The sequence below is a fragment of the Bubalus kerabau genome, chromosome 18 (genome assembly GCF_029407905.1).
Source record: "Bubalus kerabau isolate K-KA32 ecotype Philippines breed swamp buffalo chromosome 18, PCC_UOA_SB_1v2, whole genome shotgun sequence".
Classification (NCBI taxonomy): Eukaryota; Metazoa; Chordata; class Mammalia; order Artiodactyla; family Bovidae; genus Bubalus; species Bubalus kerabau.
In genome coordinates this window covers 29145663-29168668 of record NC_073641.1, presented here as the reverse complement: position 1 = coordinate 29168668, position 23006 = coordinate 29145663, and the positions used below count along the sequence as shown (strand labels likewise).

Here is a 23006-nt window from a genome sequence, read left to right as displayed (position 1 = left end):
AAGGAATAGTGGTATATCAGGGAAGCAGGGGGAACTTCCTTCATTTTCATAACATAAAGCATAACATTTCAAGACATTCACAACACCAACTGGAAAACGAGACTTGCCAACACTGTGAAGTTTAAATTTGAATAAATGAAGATTCCCAGGGACACACCTAGGTATTCATAAGGGTAGAGACATTTGTTTGGCTTATTAAAATAATGAAAGGCCTGCAGGAGAAGCTGTGAACGTCCATTTAAAGACTCAGCTGCATGTTTCAGAACAAACAGAAGATGTATGGAAGAAACTGTTACCTCATTTGTACAGTCTATAAGCCAACAGGCTACTCACAGAGACCATGACAGGTACAGCACCATGGAGAGGAGAGAGAGAGCAGTTAATGATAAAGGGATTCAGTGTGAGATGCTTGGATCACCTACCCTGTATTTATGATTCTAAGACCTTCCAGCCTTGACTGCCAAGTCAAAAAGCCCTAAATCCTTTAGTTTTCACTGAACAGTTCAACAAAGGCAACTCAAATTTATATTCTTTAGCCTGGGGCCGTCTTGTCCTAACTATATTTTCCTGTAGGGCTTAATGTCATTACTATACTTCAGTCTTCTGACTCTAAGTTATTTTTGACTCCTTTTTCTCTCTTGCTCCTTAATGTCCTTAAATTATCTGCTGCTATAATCTTCTTCTAGTTCCTTCCTTTGCTTTCCACAGCACTTTATTTTTTTTCTAGTCTTAATCCGTAAGCTCGTGCCTCAGTTATACCCTCTACTTAATTTGTGCTGTATGAAAAAGTGAAAGTTGAAAGTTGTTAGTTGCACAGTCCTGTCCACCTGTTTGTGACCTCATGAACTGTAGCCTGCCAGGCTTCTCCATCCATGGGATTTTCCAGGCAAGAGCACTGGAGTGGGTTGCTGTTGCCATTTCCTTCTCCAAGGGACCTTCCCAACCCAGGGATAGAACCCGGGTCTTTCCACATTGCAGGCAGACTCTTTACCATCTGAGCCACCAGGGAGGCCCAGTGACACTCAATTTAAATTCCTAAAATGTTATTCTAATATTTCTTTTTCTCTCTCTCTTAAGAATGCCTCATAGGCTACATAAAAAACAAAACAAAACAGTTCATGTGCTATCAAAGATCAGTCTTTTGAAACTTCCAAATCATCGACTCCCATCTGATCAGAACTTTGCCCATAAGAAAGCCTGTATAACAAAATTTTGGGGGTTTCTCTTTTTTTCTTATAATGCCTGTGATTTCTTTGTGAAGTCTTTGAATGTTTACATTCAAAAATTGTCTTCCATTTTTGAATTCCAATAGAGTATTTTGTTTGATACTATTCATTCAACACCTGAACTGGATTTCATTCTTTAAAAGAACAAATCTTTATTAAAGGCCTAATATAATTGACACTGCATAAAGAATAAATGTAAATAAGACATTATACCCACCCTTTTGGAAATTACATTTTACAATATAGGTAAGAGCACAACAGACAAATAGTCTAGTTGTTAAAATGTACTATGCTGTCTTTTTTCATATATATATATCTACATTTGTGCCTATATAAATGTGTATCAAAATACATTTTAAGTCCACCTAAGGTAGGAACTATATATATTAATAATAACATTTGTTGTGGATGATGATGACAATACCATGTTTTGAATGAACTGAGAAAATGAATATTTACCATTTATGAAGTTCTGTGCTAGGTGGCTTAACTGAGCTACAGCAAAAGAACACATTGTCCATGTGTGTGTGCTTTTGCTTTTGAGATTCTAATACTATATGAGATTTATATTTGGGCTTTCCTTTTAGCTTACCTTCAACTGAGCAACACAAGGATTGGAGGAGAGCAAGAGGAAGAAAGAGAATAACAACTAAACACCCCAGAATGCAGACTGAAGACCAAGGCACTCCTTTGATGCATCTGTAAGAAAATGGTGTCTTGTATGATAGACTCCTCCTGCATCTTTCTCTATTTCCACCAAATACATTCCTAGCCATCTTTTCCCAAGTTTACCTTGTGAGCTAGGGGATTTCCCTGAGGAGGTGACTAGGAAGTGCCACTGGTTTAGAGAAAGCTCAGGCTGTCATTGAGATGGAGCTTGTCAGCTTCATCAGGTCAGACACACACTTGACCTCTCTGAGACATGTTCCTGGTGCAGATCTGCCCTACATGTGCTTTGCTTTCTTTTCTTTTTCCGTTTCACTGGTTGCTCAGTTATTCTTAGGGTGATTGCTCCAGATCCTGAAAGCTCGAGAGACTTAGCCTGCCATGGGGGTTAAACAATTCTGGTTACACATTAGCTATTGGAAAAAAGAACAGTGCCACCAGCAGATTCTCAGAAAGCAAAGAAATTCTTTCACTGACAAAGGGCTAAGACAGTCTTTCAGATGGCCAGATTCTGTTTACCCTCCACAATGATCTCTTAGCAGACCCACTTTTGCTATCTACTCCCTTCTGGGCTGCGATGTGCTTTACTCCATTTCTCCAGCATGGAAGATGGAGACAGAGAATATGACAATGCAGGTTTTGTGCCTATTACCTCAGGAAAGAAAAGCAGTGTATGGCAGTCCCTCGGGAGACTGCAAGTGCCGCCATGTCAAAATTCATCAGAGCCCTAGTTTTCTTCATGTCATGGCAAAGTGCCAGCTCAACTCTGGCTCTATTCTCTTGGGTTCAGAACCAATTGGCAAGGGATGCATTTTAAAACTCAAGAATGCATTTCTTGTACGTCTATGCTTTTTTAACTTTCATGTATGCTTTATTCACATGTCAGATAACTCTTTTTATATGCATGTATGTATCCCACGCAAGTGTTATTTCCATATGCTCCCAAATCAATAGAGAAAGACTATTGCTCTACACACACACACCCCTCCACACACACACATCCAAGTGAGTCACTAAATGAAAAGACTTTTTTTTTTTGCTATATAAACCTACTGATATGCGGTTTCTTATTTGCTTTTTTAATAAGTTTGTCAGGCATTGGAGAAACAACTTACATGTCTACAGTGTTTTATAGGTATCTTCCTGAGGTAAAATTTTATGGTGTTTGCAATGATTTTTCAAATTGCTCACCAGAATAAACAGATAGTAGATTATAGATAGATAGATGAGAGGAAATTTATACATCATGGGAAAGAAAGAACATGAGAGAGAATATGGCACTATGTTAATAAAAGGTGAATCTGGCTGAAGGGTGTATAGTATTTATCATACACTTTCTTTTCCTCTAAAGCTTTCAATATTTTTCAAATATTGAATTGGTCACAAACTTTTTTCAGATAAGATGTAATGGAAAAACCCAAACAAATTTTTTGGCCAACTCAGTAAAAGATAAGGAAGAGCATTGTACTCTGTGTAGACACCGTATACCTTTGAAGGACACTGGAAGATCTTCCTGAAATTTTAAAGAATTGAAAAGATACTATATATCTAGAATTGAGCTTTTCTGCCTGCCCTGGATTGGATTCAATGGCTTCTGGAGATTCACCTGGGTTTTAGGCAACTTTCACCTAATTGGAAAGCTATAGGACTCAAATCAAATATGGACTAAGGATCAGAATGTCAGTAGGGACTGTGATGAAGCAAAGAGATTGCAAAGAATAATTTATGTCAGGAGCTTCATTTGACTTGTTTGATAGAGAAACAGAAAAGAAGTTTTTAAAGGCTATCCAACAGCAAAGTCTAGGAAAAAGAAAATAAAAATAGACTTCCACTCAAACTGGCATATTATTAAACTATCCCCTTTCCAAATCTGTAAGTAGGAGGGAGGGATACGTGGGGGTGGGTGACATAAAGGCTGCATAAAAAAATTAGTCAAATCATAAAGGGTCCTTGGCAAGAATAAAATGAAAAGAGGGGGGCATTGTGCTCTTAAGTCAAATTGACAATCAATCAATGCTGTCAAATCCAACCTAATAACAGCCACTAATCCCCCAGGAGAATGTCAAGAAAATGGAAGTTCTTGTCACTCTTGTGTTTGAGATTTGGGGCTTTCCTTTAACGTCTCTATTTGAGTGGCTCTCAGAATAAGTAAAGGGAGTTGGAATAATAGAGCAATTCTATGTTCAGGGAATCACTTAGCTCTTCTACAGGAATCAGAAAACATCCTAGCATCTGAACCAGCAAACTCATACTGGTCGATTGTGTCACTGAAATCTGAAGCACAAAGGTTTCAAAGCTAAATTACTGTGGAAAGACCTCTAGAAACTAATGTACAGCTATGCAGAGGATAAAGATTTGATTTAGAGAAGACATGAAAAATTAATTTTATCTCCAAAACAATCCAATAAGCATCTCTTGAGAATGTAGTATGTTGCATGGCAGCTGAAGATACTGAGGACATCCTTACATGAAGGGCAGGTCTGAGGTTTAGGGAAGGAGGTGAATTAGCCATTCGCAGTTTCAGTCTTAACAGGACACTTCTGCTGGGTTGCTTCCCTGATAGCTCAACTGGTAAAGAATCTGCCTGCAATGCACAAGACTCTGGTTCAATTCCTGGGTTGGGAAGATCCCCTGGAGAAGGGATACGCTACCCACTCCAGTATTCTTGGGCTTCCCTTGTGGCTCAGCTGGTAAAGAATTCACCTGCAATGTGGGAGATCTGGGTTCAGTCCCTGGGTTGGGAAGATCCCCTGGAGAAGGGAATGGTTACCCACTCCAGTATCCTGGCCTGGACAATTCCATGGACTGTATAGTTTGTGGGGTCACAAAGAGTCAGACATGAATGAGCGACTTTCACTTTTCTGCTGGGTCACGGTCTTTCCCATGAGATTCCCACAGATATGCCAAGGGTTCTAGTTATACTGCAATGTCCAGTTGGCTTCTATGTTGATAGGGGCTATTATTAATAATATCTTGGAGAAACTCTAGAGAATCTGAATTGAATCTAAACCCTCTAAGAATCCCCCTGAAATGGATTAGTGCCTCCAGATTAGACCCAGTAACAAACACAAAGATCAAGACTTCCTTTAAATTAAAAATTTGCATGGATTAGGGTGGGCTTCCAAAGTGGCTTTAGTGGTAAAGAACCCACGTGCCAAAGTAGGAGACATAAGAGACACAGGTTTGATTCCTGGGTCAGGAAGATCCCCTCGAGAAGAGCATGTCAACCCAGTCCAATACTCTTGCCTGAAGAATCCCATGGACAGAGGAGCCTGGTAGGCTATAGTCTATAGGATCTCAGAGGGACATGACTGAAGTGACTTAGCAGGCTTAGAGTATCCATTTCTGAGAATATCACACAATCCCTTATTACCCTGAAGATTCATTTAACCCCAGAAGAATACACAAAAGTCTCTCAATTTTATGGCATTTTGGCGTTTTTATTACAGCAGTGACAGGATACTATTATTGAAATACAAATTTGGATTGTTTTCCTCAGGGCTCTCTTTTCTCCTCTTGATTTTCTTCCAGCTCCTTTCAAGCAACAAGCAGGCATTGCATATTCTTTGCTAAAAGAATATTTATTCTTTTAAATAAAAGAAGTGGAAGAAAGGAAGTCTCTTCTTGCCTTTTGAGTCTAAAATTTTAAAGTTAACAGTCTTGGAGAACATCATGAATAAGGCCACTCTACCCACTTTTGGATCAGAAAATTAGCCTCTAAAATGGGGACAAAAAAAAAAAAAATGGAGCAAAGGTCAGTGAGCCCCATGTGAGGAAACCTTACATTTTGTTCCAGTGAGGCCCTCAACAGGGACCAAAGCTCAGAAGGCTGTGGCATGTAAGGTCTAAGAGCTGCCCTGTTTACCTAGGAGAGTCCCAGGTGGCCGAAACCCAGAAACAAAACGGCTACATAGGCAGAGATGCAGTGCATTGTTTCGATAACATTATTCACTTGCCATAATAGTTATAATGATAGTTTATATGCTGATAAAAGTGATCAGATCAGATCAGATTAGTCGCTCAGTCATGTCCGACTCCTTCCGACCCCATGAATCGCAGCACGCCAGGCCTCCCTGTCCATCACCAACTCCCGGAGTTCACTCAGACTCACGTCCATCGAGTCAGTGATGCCATCCAGCCATCTCATCCTCTGTCATCCCCTTCTCCTCCTGCCCCCAATCTCTCCCAGCATCAGAGTCTTTTCCAATGAGTCAACTCTTCGCATGAGGTGGCCAAAGTACTGGAGTTTCAGCTTTAGCATCATTCCTTCCAAAGAAATCCCAGCACCGATCTCCTTCAGAATGGACTGGTTGGATCTCCTTGCAGTCCAAGGGACTCTCAAGAGTCTTCTCCAATACCACAGTTCAAAAGCATCAATTCTTTGGCGCTCAGCCTTCTTCACAGTCCAACTCTCACATCCATACATGACCACAGGAAAAACCATAGCCTTGACTAGATGGACCTTTGTTGGCAAAGTAATGTCTCTGCTTTTGAATATGCTATCTAGGTTGGTCATAACTTTCCTTCCAAGGAGTAAGCGTCTTTTAATTTCATGGCTGCAGTCACCATCACATGTATAACTGTATATGGATACACCTGAACCTAATACAACATTGTTAATTGACTATACTCCAATATAAAATGAAATTTTTTTTAAAATAAAGAAAACACTATGCTAAATTAAAAAAGATAAAACAGAAAAAAAAATGATTTTTGAGCCCAGAAAAATAAAGTCTGACACTGTTTCCACTGTTTCCCCAGCTATTTCCCATGAAGTGATGGGACCAGATGCCATGATCTTCGTTTTCTGAATGTTGAGCTTTAAGCCAACTTTTTCACTCTCCACTTTCACTTTCATCAAGAGGCTTTTGAGTTCCTCTTCACTTTCTGCCATAAGGGTGGTGTCATCTGCATATCTGAGGTTATTGATATTTCTCCCAGCAATCTTGATTCCAGCTTCTGTTTCTTCCAGCCCAGCGTTTCTTATGATGTACTCTGCATGTAAGTTAAATAAACAGGGTGACAATATACAGCCTTGACGAACTCCTTTTCCTATTTGGAACCAGTCTGTTGTTCCATGTCCAGTTTTAACTGTTGCTTCCTGACCTGCATACAAATTTCTCAAGAGGCAGATCAGGTGGTCTGGTATGCCCATCTCTTTCAGAATTTTCCACAGTTTATTGTGATCCACACAGTCAAAGGCTTTGGCATAGTCAATAAAGCAGAAATAGATGCTTTTTTGGAACTCTCTTGCTTTTTCCATGATCCAGCAGATGTTGGCAATTTGATCTCTGGTTCCTCTGCCTTTTCTAAATCCAGCTTGAACATCAGGAAGTTCATGGTTCACCTATTGCTGAAGCCTGGCTTGGAGAATTTTGAGCATTACTTTACTAGCGTGTGAGATGAGTGCAATTGTGTGGTAGTTTGAGCATTCTTTGGAATTGCCTTTCTTTGGGATTGCAATGAAAACTGACCTTTTCCAGTCCTGTGGCCACTGCTGAGTTTTCCAAATTTGCTGGCATATTGAGTGCAGTACTTTCACAGCTTCATCTTTCAGGATTTGGAATAGTTCAACTGGAATTCCATCACCTCCACTAGCTTTGTTTGTAGTGATGCTTTCTAAGGCCCACTAGACTTCACATTCCAGGATGTCTGGCTCTAGGTCAGTGATCACACTATTGTGATTATCTGGGTCGTGAAGATCTTTTTTGTACAGTTCTTCTGTGATAGCAGTAACTTAAATTGTATGATATTTATTGTTTAAAATTTTTTTACATTAACACATATCTGTTTGTACATAACATGCAACTATTACAAGGAGAAAAAGTAGTTGGCATAAAATAAATATAATTTATTAATTACTTAGCAAAGCATTCCTTTAGCATGCCATTTTGATAGGAAATTATATCTCCAATTTTAATTGGTACTAATACTAAGCTGTGTTTTGCACTGAAATTTTGACATGTTTCCTGAGATAAAATGAATGGGAAACCATGCTGGCTCAACCTTGAAACACATTTCTCTTTCAGGCACAGGAAGAGCAAAGTCAGGGACCTGCCTGCTTTGATTTGAGGTTAATTGTGCCATGTAGAATAGGGGCAAGATGACCTCTTCATAGTAGGTCTTAGCTTACTAGAGCCCTTCACGGAGCTCTGCCATTCCAGACAAGATGTGAACCCAATGAAAACTTCTCATTTGAACTTTCCAAATCAGTCTTTTATCAAGAAACTTCCTGTTCATTTAAAAAACTGCTTGTTGTCCTATTTGTCTGTACCAGGCCAATAGAGGAAGTCTATATAATTATTACTGGGGAGTCTTATTTATGTAGTCTTCAAAGAGAGAGAGTAATTAGTATGTGTTAACACATGAAAGTTTTTGAAAGTACATTTTCATTTTCCTTTAAAAATTAAGTTCATAGAAATTCCTCTATCCCTGAAAAAAAATTAAAGATAAATTTGATTATATATTAAAGGATGGGAATAGTGACATGGATAATACAAATATGTATACATTTTGGGGGCATTTTGTCTAGTAGATTTTTTAATATTATGACAATTATACCTGATGAACAGACAATTCACTTCCAGCAAAATAACATAGACTCAAAAAAGACCAACCATGAAGTGTCAACTCAATTCAATACAATGGAATACTATGCAAATGATCTCAAGAAACATTTATTGAGTATACATTATGTATCTCCTGGTTTTTTGGTGGTGAGAGAATAAGTAAAATGTCAAACATAACTGTTGCCTGTCATGACGAGTAAGACTTAAATCTGAGCTGGAAATAGATCATTCTCTGTGATAGAACATGGACAGTTTCAATAGGGATGGCAAAGGAGTCAGTTTATGTCTGGGTTTCAGCGAGAACCTCAGCCTGCCAGGTCAGAAAGGAATAGCCTTGTGATCTAGATATTTTTTATCTAGAGTCTTTACATTATCTTGAGTCCTTATATAGGTGAGCTAGAATAAAAAGAAAAAGGAAAGTTTCAAAAAAACTGTCAAATATTAAAGCCAGATCTCCTGTGGATAATCTGTTTAGTGTATAAATAAAAGTTCTCTTCCGTTTAATAAGACTTTACAAAAGAAACCAATTATATGTGTTTATTCTTCTCTAACAATTATTATTTATACAATTTTATTGAGGCTCTGCCTCATTGTGAGAGGGGATTTCATACAATTTTCACGCATTTTTCCCACCCACTTTTCTTTACCTCAGCCCTCCAACCCCAAGGGACAAAAACATCTACTCAAAGTTCACACAACATCTCTGTTGTTGTGAGGAGGAAAAAAAAAGATGATTGAGAAGAATATGCACACCAGAAGAACTAGGTTTTCTCTCTCTTCCAAGACCACCACACACAAAATAGATGGGAAAGAAAAGGGAAAGGTGTGTTGTTGATTCTGGATGCTAGAAGGTGAATCACAGTCAATTTCCCATCCCTCCTTATGCAGGTCTATGAAGTTGGGAAGACCAGAGGAGCTGGAAAGATTGGGTCACACACACACACACACATTTTTCTTAGGCAAAAAAAAGTCTGGGAAAAATGTAACAAGGCTTAGTCATCTCTGGAATAATTGATGTAAAAGCTCTGCACACACCACAATTTGTCAGACAACACATAGAACTACTCGATTGGGACTTCTGAATGTTTTGTTTGATCTTTTATGTCCCACAGACCTAAATGTGATGTCGTTTATAATTTCTGCTGTCTACAAACATACTCTTTAAAAATGTGCTGTGATTAAGAGGGTGTTGCGTCTATTAGATACTTGCTTATGCATTTATCATTTTTTATGCTTTCTCTTCTACCAATCTTTTTTCTACTCCTATTCCTCATCTCTATGACTTAAAGTCTAATTATTCTCACATTTTGTTTAATAGGGATTAATAAATCAATTGGTGGTTTTTCATGATGCTTTTAGTATTAGAGTAAATATTTTTAAATATTATTTAAAAACATACACATGTTCTAGCTAGTTCAGTAATATATGCTCATTGTACAGAATTCTGAAAACACAGAGAAGTATAAAAAATATAAGAAAATCAGTTATCATCTCTGACTTAATAATCATTTTGGCATATTTCATTTTCCTTTAAAATTCAGTACTAAAAGTATACATGTATATATACATATATATATAATTTGACACTACTCTTTAAAGTGTCTTTTTCAGTGATATGAAAATTCTTCAAAATTATGATTTTGAAATGAGGTGGTATTTTATTTAATCATTCTTCTGTTTGGGGATGTTTAGGTTATTTTCAGAATTTTTTATATTATAAATGACATTGTTGTGATTATCCATATAAATAAGTCTCTTTCTAAATCACTGATGTTTTATTCAGGATGGGTTCCTAGAAGTGGAATCACTGGGGTAATAGGTATGCATTCCAAGCCATCCTCCTACAAGCAGTGTTTAGGAAAGTCTTTCTTATGAGTTACAAAAATCATCAACTTTAAAATACAGTTTTTAATCAGGACCTGTTGATGACTATGGAGATAGGGCATTTTCTAGTTTAATGGTCCCATGAACTTCTTGGTAAATTATCTGCCATGTCCTCCACACACTTTTTCTGAATGGTCTTGCTTATTGACTTATAGCACTAACATTCTATCATCATTTTGCGGGTTGCTCATTCATGTACATGATCCATCCCAATCCATTACCCTAGCCCTTCAGCAACTTGTTCGCCTCAATTTTGTTTTTTTCTCATTCCAATTTTAGTATATGTGCTGTCAAAGTGAGCACTTCTTTTACATTCCAAATTCAGCCTATAATTTTTACAATCAGCCCTGGGGTTTGCCATACTCAAAGCTTGGCATTTTTCTCTGTGGATATCACTTCCTTCTCATCCTTCACTTCAATAGAGCACCATGGTGAAGAGAGTGGCCTCTGGAAGCAGATGGACATTCTTTAAATTCTGACTCATCACTTTCTAAATATGTGGCCCTTGCAAGTTAGTCAATTACATTGTACCTCAGTGTCCTCATCTGCAAATGGGAATAATAACTCTTCCTGATAGTATTATTGCCACCCACTTAACACACAGGAAAGTTTTCTGTAAATGTTACCTATTATTATCATAACAATGCTACCTTTATAACAATTCATTTTCATTAAGAATTTCAATCCATCAAACTTACTTCTTTTATGCTCCCTAAAACTTTTCTTGCCCATGCCTAAATTTAGATTTTGTAGTCAGTGTCATTAAAGGCTTTATTTTCATCTATTTTCTTTTCCCTACTACTGGGGTATATCCAATACCGACCAAGTTAAACAATTATGTGCTGTTATGGACTAAAATTGTGCCCCTTTAACAGTCATATGTTGAAGCCATACCAATATGACTGTATTTGGAGATTGGGCCTTTAAGGAGGCAATTACTGTTAAACAAGGTCATAAAAATGGGGTTGTATTCCAGTAATACCAATATAAGAATAAAGGCACCAGAAACATCCATGCATAGAGAAAAGGTCATGCAAGGACACAGTAAGAAGGCAGATCTCTGCAAGCCAAGAAGAGAGGCCTCAGGAGAAAGCAAACCTGTGGACAGCCTGATCTTAAACTTTTCTTCCTTCAGAATCATGAGAAATAAATTCATGTTGTTTCATCACCTGGTCTGTGGTATTTTGTTACAGCAGTCCCAGCAAAGTGATGCACGCAATTTCACTCAAGCAGGTAAAAATCTGTATAGGAAATTAATTATATATTCATATATAAAAAATATTACATACTTATGTCAACTGGTCTCACTTGAATTACTGATTATGCATGTCTTCTTGTGTATTCACCATTGGCCAAGTAGTTATGCTGCTTTTCTGCAGGCCCTGGCTCCAGTTGAAACTGATCTTGTCAGTTTCACCAATGACTTCCTTGATAAACCCAATGGTCAGCTCTCTTTCCCTATAATCTTCCTCAGCCGCTTAGTAATGCCTGACATAGCAAAGCACCTTCTTTGCTGAAACACTTTTCACGTTTGTTTTTTGATGCCTCATTCTTTTTTCTTTTCTCCAATTCCAGGGGTTATTCCTTTTTAGTTTTTTTTGTTGTTACCTCCTTCTCCTCTTCCTCTGTCAAGCATTAAATATTCAAGACATGAGCTTGATCGAGGCCTCCATTCTGGTTCCTGTTATCCTCTCTATTTTTATTTTCTCTGTAAACCTAATCCTGTTCCATAGATAAAGTAGCATTTATTTGTTGATGGTTCTCAAATTTATATCTCTAGCTCTCATTTCTTCCTCTGAACCATAGATTCATACAGCAAACTGCTTAACTGGTATCATTATTGTATAATATGTTTGGCTGCTGCTGCTAAGTCACTTCAGTCATGTCTGAATCTGTGCGACCCCATAGATGGCAGCCCACCAGGCTCTGCCATCCCTGGGATTCTCCAGGCTCTGTTTGGAGTTTATTCTTAAAACTATTTTATTATTTCTATATTTTTGGATGTTTCTGGATATGCTTATTCTGTCTTCCTAACCTGAAAATCACATGATTTGGTAAGAAGAGGACAACTATAAGAACTGAGACTCCAAGGCAAATTTTCTACAGGCTTTTTCAAGTCCTAGTTTATACACTTAAATTGTCTTATACAAGCTTTCCATAGAGTAGCCTTGAATTGTTACCTAACTTTGTCTAATTTTATATCTTTTAAGAAAAAAATTGAATAGAAAATTGCTAATTTTAGGTTATGTTAATAAAGAGGGTACCAATAAGTCTTAAATTTATTCATGTTAATATAAATGCATTATCTCTGAGCATTGGTTGGTTGGTGCGTTTAAAAAGATGATGGTTTTTAGGTTGCCTCACTATTTTTCATGATGTTTCAATAATAGAAGGAAGTCCAAAAGCAAGGAAATACATATATATGAACGGCTGATTCAATTTGCTGTTTAGAGGAAACTAATGCAACATTGTAAAGCCACTATACTCCAATAAAAATTAATTTAACAATAAAAATAAACAATAAGTTGTTTTAGGAATCTACAAAATTCTTTAAACCCAACTTGGTTAAAAATGTATGAGATCGGGACTTTCTTTAACAGTGGTTAAGAATCTGCTTTGCAATGCAAAGGACAGGGGTTCAGTCCCTGGTCAGGGAAGATCCCACATGCCTCGGGGTAACTGGGACCATGTGCCACAACTACTGAGCCTGTGCTCTAGAGCCTGGAAACCACAACTAATGAGCCCATGTGCAGTGAAGCCCAGGTACTCTGCAACAAGAGGGGCCGCTGTAATGAGAGGCCCGCGCACCACAACTAGGGAGTAGCCCCTGTACTACTAATGGTAGTAGTGCAAGAGAAAGCCTGCCTGCAGCAACTAAGACCCAGTGCAGTCAAAGAAATAAAAAATTAAAAAATATATGTGATCATATTTGTCTACAAACTTTAAAAATGTTAAATATAATTCACTTTTAAAAATGAATAAAACAGCATATGTTAAATTAAGGTGTACATTTTCACTTAGAAGAATAAGCAAAAAAACGGATGAGCACTTGCAGAATTACATGCATTGATCAACATAGGATACACCTTTATGCTTTTATTTACTTGATCATTCTTAGAAGTAAATTGCACATATTTTCATGGCTACTTTATAAAATAATATCACATAACAATTACTTATACCACTAAAACAAATTTAACTGACAGATGAAACAACAGCAAAATACTCTTGAGGCTTCCAGATAATATGAACCTTAATGGTATTCCTCCTGTTTAAAATAAACATAATAAATATGGGCAGTTATTTTACCCAAATGTGTACATGAATCTGGGAACAATATTTTTAAAAATATGATCAGAAAATTACCTATATATACTAATCCAATCTCAAGGAATTTGTACAGGAATATTGGCTCAGATGGTAAAGAATCTGGCTGCAATACAAGAGACCCTTGTTTGAAACCTGCATAGGGAAAATCCCCTGGAGAAGGAATAGGCTACCTGCTCCAGTATTCTTGGGCTCCCCTGGTGGCTCAGATAGTAAAGAATCTGCCTGCAATATAAGAAACCTGGGTTCAGTCCCTGGGTTGGGAAGATCCTCTGGAGAAAGGAACAGCTACTCACTCCAGTATTCTGGTCTGGAGAATTCCATGGACAGCGGAGCCTGGCAGGCTACAGTCCATGGGGTCACAAAGAGTCAGACATGACTGAACGACTTTCACTCACAGGGTCATATTATATACAAATTTAAATTCAAAATAAAGATGTTTTATTTTTCTTATTTTCCTCCCTACCTCCTTTCTTCCCTCCTTCTCTTTCTTCTTTCCATCCTTCCTTCTTCCTTGACAATGGGTATAATGAGAAGCAAATTGTTAGTAAACAGAACACATATAATGAACTGTGGCCCTGGTCTGGCAGCACTATTTGACTTTGATTGCACTATAAGTATATAGAGATAATAGAGGAACATTCTTACAGTTGTTCAGTAGAAAAAACTTGAAAGTGATATTTGTTAATGTCTTTCCTGGGATTATTATTCTTATAATGATAGTTTCATCAAATTTTTCAACATTAATGCAATGAACTCAGAAATAATAAAAAAAAAGTGAGGGCGTCATTCAAAACTGTCACTGTGAATTAGCAAGAGCCGTTGAACAAATTAGAAGACATGCACAAGGGCAAGGAAAAGTTAATTTGAGTCAAATGGGCTTTTAACGTGAAGCAAAATCAGACAGTGGAGTATCAATTTGATTGAGAATAGTGAAAATCATCAAAATTGGTTATTTCTTTGTGGTTGGAAATGTTTTTCACTCTGGTGTGCTTAATCCATTTTCAAATTCAGATTTTATTTGATTTTTTTTTGTTAAGTCATAGTGCATAATTGGTAAACAACATTTAAGTCAATATTTTCAGTATCAGATAGGACTTCTCTTAATGGAAAGAGTAAAATAATGTGTTACTTTGCAGTTTCACAAATGTCATAAATTACACAGTAGCATGGCTAAGTGCATTTGGCTATAAACTTTGAAACTGTGTTTCAGTGTTTCAGTGTTTATGGAAATATTTATCTGATTGAGAAAACTTGTTTTGGTATAATGTCCTCTAGCTATGTTAAAAATAATGAACAGATAAATTAACTCAGTAATTTCAACTTATTTTAAGTATAAGTTAAATTTTGATTAAACTACCATTTAAAAATATAATTTAACAGCTTAAAATCAACTGAAAATGATATTATCATGTACCAAAAATGTTAATGATTTTAGTAAAACTTTTGGATTATAGGAACAACAATGTTAGAATATAAAAATGCTTAGTATAAAATGCAAAAGTATCAGATACTGAGCCTCCTGGATGTTCCTACCAGGTTAATTAAAGATCTTCTTCTCTCAGGTGTGGTAGAAAGCAGACCCTTAAGTCTTTGGGGCCTACACCCAACTTGGGGCTATATTTCAGGAACGTACCAACAGCATTGTGTTGGGTCCAAAAATGAAGCGGGCCTGGTCCTCTAAACTCTTTGTTACTGAAAGAGTGTGGTACCTGGCTGCTTGTCATTCAAAAGTCAATAAGCAGGTGAGGTTGGTGGAAAGGAAAGTTTGCTTTATTTCAGATGCCAGTATGTGGGGAGAGGGGAAGGGCAGATGTCTGGCCAAAGGCTGACTCTCCCCTCACTGGCAACCAGCGAGGCAAGAGCTTTTATAGACAGAAGGGAGTTACATGAAGAAACAGCACAGTCAGCTTTGATAGTCATCTTCAGATTGGTCGTGGGTGGTCTGACCAGCATCATCTTAATTGTTTTAGGTACAGTTAATCTTCAGTTCCAGGATCAATTTGTTTCCATTTCTTTAAAGCCAGTTCTTGGAATTTTGGCAGCTCATGACATGGGTACAGTCTGGTCATCATGTAGTTAACTTATTCACCCTGGTGTTTAGTATCTATAAGACAGCTCATAGGATATGGCTCAGAATATTATCTATAGCCCTTGAGAAAGAACTAGTCTTTGACTATCCTGAATGACTATGTAATTATTAGTTGGTCTCCTTTGACTCTTTTCCTTTGTTTCTGCATTTCTCATTTCTCTGATTAAACTTACTCTTTGACTAAAGTTTTCTACCACACAAAAGGCAGGCAGAGGAAATGGTAGGAGGGCAAGGACCATAGGGTCCTACTCTTTTTCATTATAACAGATTGGAAATAGAAGTTCTCTGACCTATGTTATTTACCTAACTTACATCAGGGAAACACATCTAGACTTCAACAGGGCACTAAACCCTATTGTTTCTACTTTTAGGACCTTTGAGGTGAAGTTATTCTATTTGCCAGATGAGAGGTTCAAGTTAGTGTACTCCAAGATGGTGGGAACCAAAGATTGGCTTAAAACTCAACATTCAGAAAACTAAGATCATGGCATCCAGATCCATCACTTCATGGCAAATAGATGGGGAAACAATGGAAACAGTGAGAGACTTTATTTTGGAGGACTCCAAAATCACTGCAGATGGTGACTGTAACCATGAAATTAAAAGACGCTTGCTCCTTGGAAGAAAAGCTCTGACCAACCTGGATAGCATATTTAAAAGCAGAGACATTACTTTGCCTACAAACGTCCATCTAATCAAAGCTATGGTTTTTCCAGTAGTCACGTATGGATGTGAGAGTTGGACTACAAAGGAAGCTGAGAGCCGAAGAAATGATGCTTTTGAACTGTGGTGTTGAAGACTCTTGGGAGTCCCTTGGACTGCAAGGGTATCCAACCAGTCCATCCTAAAGGAAATCAGTCCTGATTGTTCATTGGAAGGACTGATGCTGAAGCTGAAGCTCCAATACTTTGACCACCTAATGCGAAGAACTGACTCATTGGAAAAGACCCTGATGCTGGGAAAGATTGAAGGAAGGAGGAGAAGGGGATGACAGAGGATGAAATGGTTAGATGGCATCACCGGCTCAATGGACATGAGTTTGAGCAAGCACCAGGAGTTATGATGGACAGGGAAGCCTGGTGTGCTGCAGTCCATGGGGTTGCAAAGAGTCAGACATGACTGAGCAACTGAACTGACTGAACTGAAGACAGTGGGAAGTAACATTTGAAGAGCTAATCTTCCAGATAGCTGCCCTACTAGTCAAAAAAAAAAAAAAAAAAAAAAAAGCAGAGCCTGTATGAGGTAAAGTGGAAGAAAGAGATAACAGTTGTAGCAGCTGTGTTAAGGAGAGAAGCTTTGGTTACCAGAGGAGGAGAAAAAAGGATTTCTAAATTTGTAAGTCATTAATACATAAACCACCTAAATTTGGGTCATCAATATCAAACTTCCTAAATGCGTAATTGGTATGTGGGTTTAATACAATAAGATGAACATAGCAGAGAGGTCTTTGCACAAAATTCTTAGCTCTGGTTTATATCTGTTGACACATGAGTTACCTGACCAGGAGGGGAGTCTCATCTAGACTAGAATTGGCACTTGAATAAATCTAGTGTGGGAAACTGGATTATCCCATTTACTGGAGACTGAGATGCCAGCAGTGTCTGTGGGGGGACTTCAGCCCTTCAACTAATGCAACAAACATGTAAGAGATTTCCTATCAATCTGCATTCCAGGGAGAAAACTGTCACATGTAAAATGATTCCAAAATTACTCAAGGCATATTGAAAAGAGCAAGATCGCTCATAAAGCATGTTCAGCTGACCAACTTGCAATCTAGATTTCACAAGGTATCACTTTCCAGGGGCTTTCCTGAGGTGAATCTCATCAAATATGCAGATTCTGTTAATATGAGAGGCTTCCCACCTGTTCCTTAGTTGCCTTTTATTCCCTTCCTTAGTTTATAACCCACAGGGAGTATGTCTTTCCAATTTAACAGAACATATCTGTTAATAATATACTCAACCCAACAGGGTACATCTACACAGAGCACCCTTATATTTTTGCCTTTCGGAATGGATGACTTAGGTGTTTTTGCTCTTGCATGCCCTTCCTATGGACTTCTTAGGTGTCACTAGTGGTAAAGAAACCACCTGCCAATGGAGGAGACGTAAGTGATATGGGTTCGATTCCAGAGTCGGGAAGTTCCCCTGGAGTAGGAAAGGGCAACCCACTCCATCATTCTTGCTTAGAGAATCTCATGGACAGAGGAGCCTGGTATACTACAGACCACAGGGTTGCGAAGTCATACATGACTGAAGCAACTTAGCACTTAGCACATGCCCTTCATATGGATATCCAACCCCATCCATTCTCAAGATTTTCAGCAGATTCAAGTATAGACAATCATCAGATATAGAAGGGCCAACCAAAGGCTGGTGGTTTGGGATTCAGCAAGTGTGGGAACTTGCTAGTGACGAAAAGAACTGTGTAAATATGAAACAGAGGGACTTTCTCCCTAAAGACTCTAAAATGTTTCTGTTTAAATATGAAATGTAAAACTCATTCTATGAGGCCACCATCATCCTAACACCAAAACCAGACAAAGATGCCACAAAAAAAGAAAACTACAGGCCAATATCACTGATGAACATAGATGCAAAAATCTTTAACAAAATTCTAGCAAACAGAATCCAACAACCTATTAAAAAGATCATGCATCATGACCAAGTGGGCTTTATCCCAAGGATGCAAGGATTATTCAATATTTGCAAATCAATCAATGTGATACACTACATTAACAAACTGAAAGATAAAAACCATATGATCATCTCAATAGATGCAGAGAAAGCCTTTGACAAAATTCAACATCCATTTATGATAAAAACCCTCCAGAAGGCAGGCATAGAAGGAACATACCTCAACATAGTAAAAGCCATATATGATAAACCCACAGCAAACATTGTCTTCAGTGGTGAAAAATTGAAAGCATTTCCCCTAAAGTCAGGAACAAGACAAGGATGCCCACTCTCACCACTACTATTCAACATAGTTTTGGAAGTTTTAGCCACAACAATCAGAGAAGAAAAATAAATAAAAGAAATCCAGATTGGAAAAGAAGAAGTAAAACTCTCACTGTTTGCAGGTGACAGGATCCTCTACATAGAAAACCCTAAAGACTCCACCAGAAAATTACTAGAGCTCATCAATGAATATTGTAAAGTTGCAGGATCTAAAATTAACACACAGAAGTCCCTTGCATTCCTATACACTAACAATGAGAGAACAGAAAGTGAAATTAAGGAAACAATTCCATTCGCTATTGCAATGAAAAGAATAAAATACTTAGGAATAAATCTACCTAAAGAAACAAAAGACCTATATATAAAGAAAACTATAAAACACTGATGAAAGAAATCAAAGATGACATAAATAGATGGAGAAATATACCATGTTCATGGATCAGAAGAATCAATATAGTGAAAATGAGTGTACTACCCAAGCAATCTATCGATTCGATGCAATCCCTATCAAGCTACCTATGGTATTTTTCAGAGAATTAGAACAAATAATTTCACAATTTGTATGGAAATACAAAAAAACTCAAATAGCCAAAGCAATCTTGAGAAAGAAGAATGGAACTGGAGGAATCAACCTGTCTGACTTCAGGCTATACTACAAAGCTACAGTCATCGAGACAGAATGGTACTGGCACAAAGACAGAAATATAGATCAATGGAACAAAATAGAAAGCCCAGAGATAAATCCACACATCTATGGACACCTTATCTTTGACAAAGGAGGCAAGAATATACAATGGAGAAAAGACAATCTCTTTAACAAGTGGTACTGGGAAAACTGATCAACCACTTATAAAAGAATGAAACTAGTGTACTTTCTAACACCATACACAAAAATAAACTCAAAATGGATTAAAGATCTAAACGTAAGACCAGAAACTACAAAACTCCTAGAGGAAAACATAGGCAAAACACTCTCTGACATAAATCACAGCAGGATCCTCTATGATTCACCTCCCAGAGTAATGGAAATAAAAGCAAAAATAAACAAATGGGACCTAATTAAACTTAAAAGCTTTTGCACAATGAAGGAAACTATAAGCAAGGTGAAAAGACAGCCTTCAGAATGGGAGAAAATAATAACAAACAAAGAAACTGACAAAGAATTAATCTCAAAAATACACAAGCAGCCCCTGCAGCTCAATTCCAAAAAAAATAAACGACCCAATCAAAAAATGGGCCAAAGAACTAAATAGACATTTCTCCAAAGAAGACATACAGATGGCTAACAAACACATGAAAAGATGCTCAACATCACTCATTATCAGAGAAATGCAAGTCAAAACCACAGTAAGGTACCATCTCATGCCAGTCAGAATGGCTGCTATCAAAATGTCTGCAAACAATAAATGCTGGTGAGGGTGTGGAGAGAAGAGAACCCTCTTACACAGTTGGTGGGAATGCAAACTAGTACAGCCACTATGGAGAACAGTGTGGTGATTCCTTAAAAAACTGGAAATAGAACTGCCATATGACCCAGCAGTCCCACTGCTGGGCATATACACTGAGGAAACCAGAATTGAAATAGACACATGTACCCCAATGTTCATCACAGTACAATAGCCAGTTGACAATAGCCAGGACGTGGAAGCAACCTAGAAGTCCAATAGCAGATGAATGGATAAGAAAGCAGTGGTACATATACACAATGGAATATTACTCAGCTATTAAAAAGATGCATTTGAATCAGTTCTAATGAAGTGGATGAAACTGGAGCCTATTATACAGAGTGAAGTAAGTCAGAAAGAAAAACACCAATAGAGTATGTTAACGCATATATATGGAATTTAGAAAGATAGTAATGATGCGAGGTGGCAAAAGAGACACAGATGTAAAAACAGACTTTTGGACTCTGTGGAAGGTGTGGGTGGGATGATTTGAGAGAATAGCATTGAAACATGTATATTATCGTATGTGGAACAGATCACCAGTCCAGGTTTGATGCATGAGACAGGGTGCTCAGAGCTGGTGCACTCGAATGACCCTGAGGGATGGGATGGGGAGGTAGGTGGGAGGGGGGTTCAGGATGGGGAAGACATGTACACCCATGTCTGATGCATGTAAATGTATGGCAAAACCCACTACAATATTGTAAGGTAATTAGCCTCCAATTAAAATAAATAAATTAAAAAATAATATGAAATGGAAGGAGCATTGTCTATGCAAATTCAAGGCTGGTCAGGGTGAGTTGACAGAAATGTGCACTGCAGTAGTTATATATCAATATTTACAGCTAAACTGAGGCTAAAGTCAAGACAGGGACAGTGGCAACGTAGTCCAGCTCTCTGGGCTTCCGGATTGTGAAGTTGGTGAAGTTCCTGCCACACCAGTGCCCAGTAAAAAGGGGAATAGACTTCCAACCTGAACAAGAGAAGCTACATAAGGAATGATGCCAACAATTCAGTGGAGGTAGCATTCTCCTGAAATTAAGTTGGAGACAGGCATCTTTATTGAGCATGCCAGCTGAATTTAATACAACAAAGGGAAGTTTTGTTTTCACTTTACAATAGCCTTATTGGCAAGAGTGACATACACATGAAGAGCGAAGTACCATCTCAGTGGCACCATAAGACAGTGGTGGCAACCGAGCCTCAATGCACTTTGATGTTCCCAGGTGCAGGGCCTGAGTCCTGGTGTGGTTAGCTTTAGTACCATGCAATAACCCAGATTAACTAATGGTCCCATGTTAAGGACTGCTCCACATAATCAGGGAGGAAAATATTGCAGGGGACTCTCCTGCTTGTCTGAGTGGGTAGAAGTTTAGAGCTATTAATGATCATATATGCATTAACAGATTTGAAAAACTAGCAAAATTAAGCAAAAAGTATGCCTAGTGTTCTATAAAGAACTGTGCTTAGTAAAATATAATTTTATAATATATAATAATATTTGTAATATAGTTTCAGTTGTTCAAAAGGGAAGTGAACTTACAGTTTAACTATTAGCTGTTTAACATCATAGTTATATAATCTCTCTGAATTTGCTGCTGTGAAAATCTCTTTGTTTCCTCTCTGATTCCCAACCAACAGCGTATTATTATTATTATCATAATTTATTTGGCTGCCTTGTGTCTTAGTTGTAGCATATGGGATCCTTTGTTGTGGTGCTCAGGCTCCAGAGTGGGGGTTTAGTTGCCAAATCCCAGTTCCCTGACCAGGGGTGGAATCCTCACCTCCTGCATGAGAAGGTGCATTGTTAACCACTGGACCACCAGGGAAGTCCCAGCAGAGTATTACAACTAATAAAATAACAATACTTTGTTGTTGCTGTTCAGTCTCTAAGTTGTGTCCGAATCTTTGCGACCCCATGGACTGCAGCATGCTAGGCCTCCCAGTCCCTCACCATCTCCCAGAGTTTGTCTAAGCTCATGTCCATTGAATGGGTGATGTCATTTGGGTAGGTTAAATAGATCAATATTTCAATAAATGCAATAAAAAAATATATATTTTAATACATTGTTTGGTCATATCACAGTTAGTTTCTATATCTTTTAATTTAAATTTTTGTGAGATTTTATTATGAAAATTTTCGAACACACCACCAAGTTGAAAGACTTGTAACGATGGTCTGTATGACTATTCACTTAGATTCTACCACTAGCATCTCACTGTAATTCCTATGTCATATACACGTTCATCCATCTGTCTCTCTGTCTCCCTATTTTATTTGGATGCATTTCAAAGCTATTTTAACTTTTAAAAAACTAACGCATATATATGGAATTTAGAAAGATGGTAACAATAACCCTGTGTACGAGACAGCAAAAGAGACACTGATGTATAGAACAGTCTTATGGACTCTGTGGGAGAGGGAGAGGGTGGGAAGATTTGGGAGAATGGCATTGAAACATGTAAAATATCATGTATGAAACGAGTTGCCAGTCCAGGTTCAATGCACGATACTGGATGCTTGGGGCTAGTGCACTGGGACGACCCAGAGGGATGGTATGGGGAGGGAGGAGGGAGGAGGGTTCAGGATGGGGAACACATGTATACCTGTGGCAGATTCATTTTGATATTTGGCAAAACTAATACAATTATGTAAAGTTTAAAAATAAAATAAAATTAAAATAAAACAATATAACACATTGGATTCTTGGTAATTGCTTATTTATTTTACAAACTTTAGCAAATTCTTAAAATTTACCACCCAGCGATTACTATTCAGATCAGATCAGTTGCTCAGTCATGTCTGACTCTTTGCGACCCCATGAATCACAGCACAC

General features: G+C 37.8%; 1 long non-coding RNA gene across 1 annotated transcript in view; it reads left to right on the top strand.

The window, feature by feature from the left end:
- Nucleotides 1-23006, top strand: part of LOC129633070 (uncharacterized) — a 138589-nt gene that overhangs the window by 22485 nt on the left and 93098 nt on the right. The window contains exon 2 of the long non-coding RNA XR_008704856.1: nt 1814-1927. This is a non-coding gene — a long non-coding RNA (uncharacterized LOC129633070). The remainder of the gene's footprint in view (nt 1-1813; nt 1928-23006) is intronic.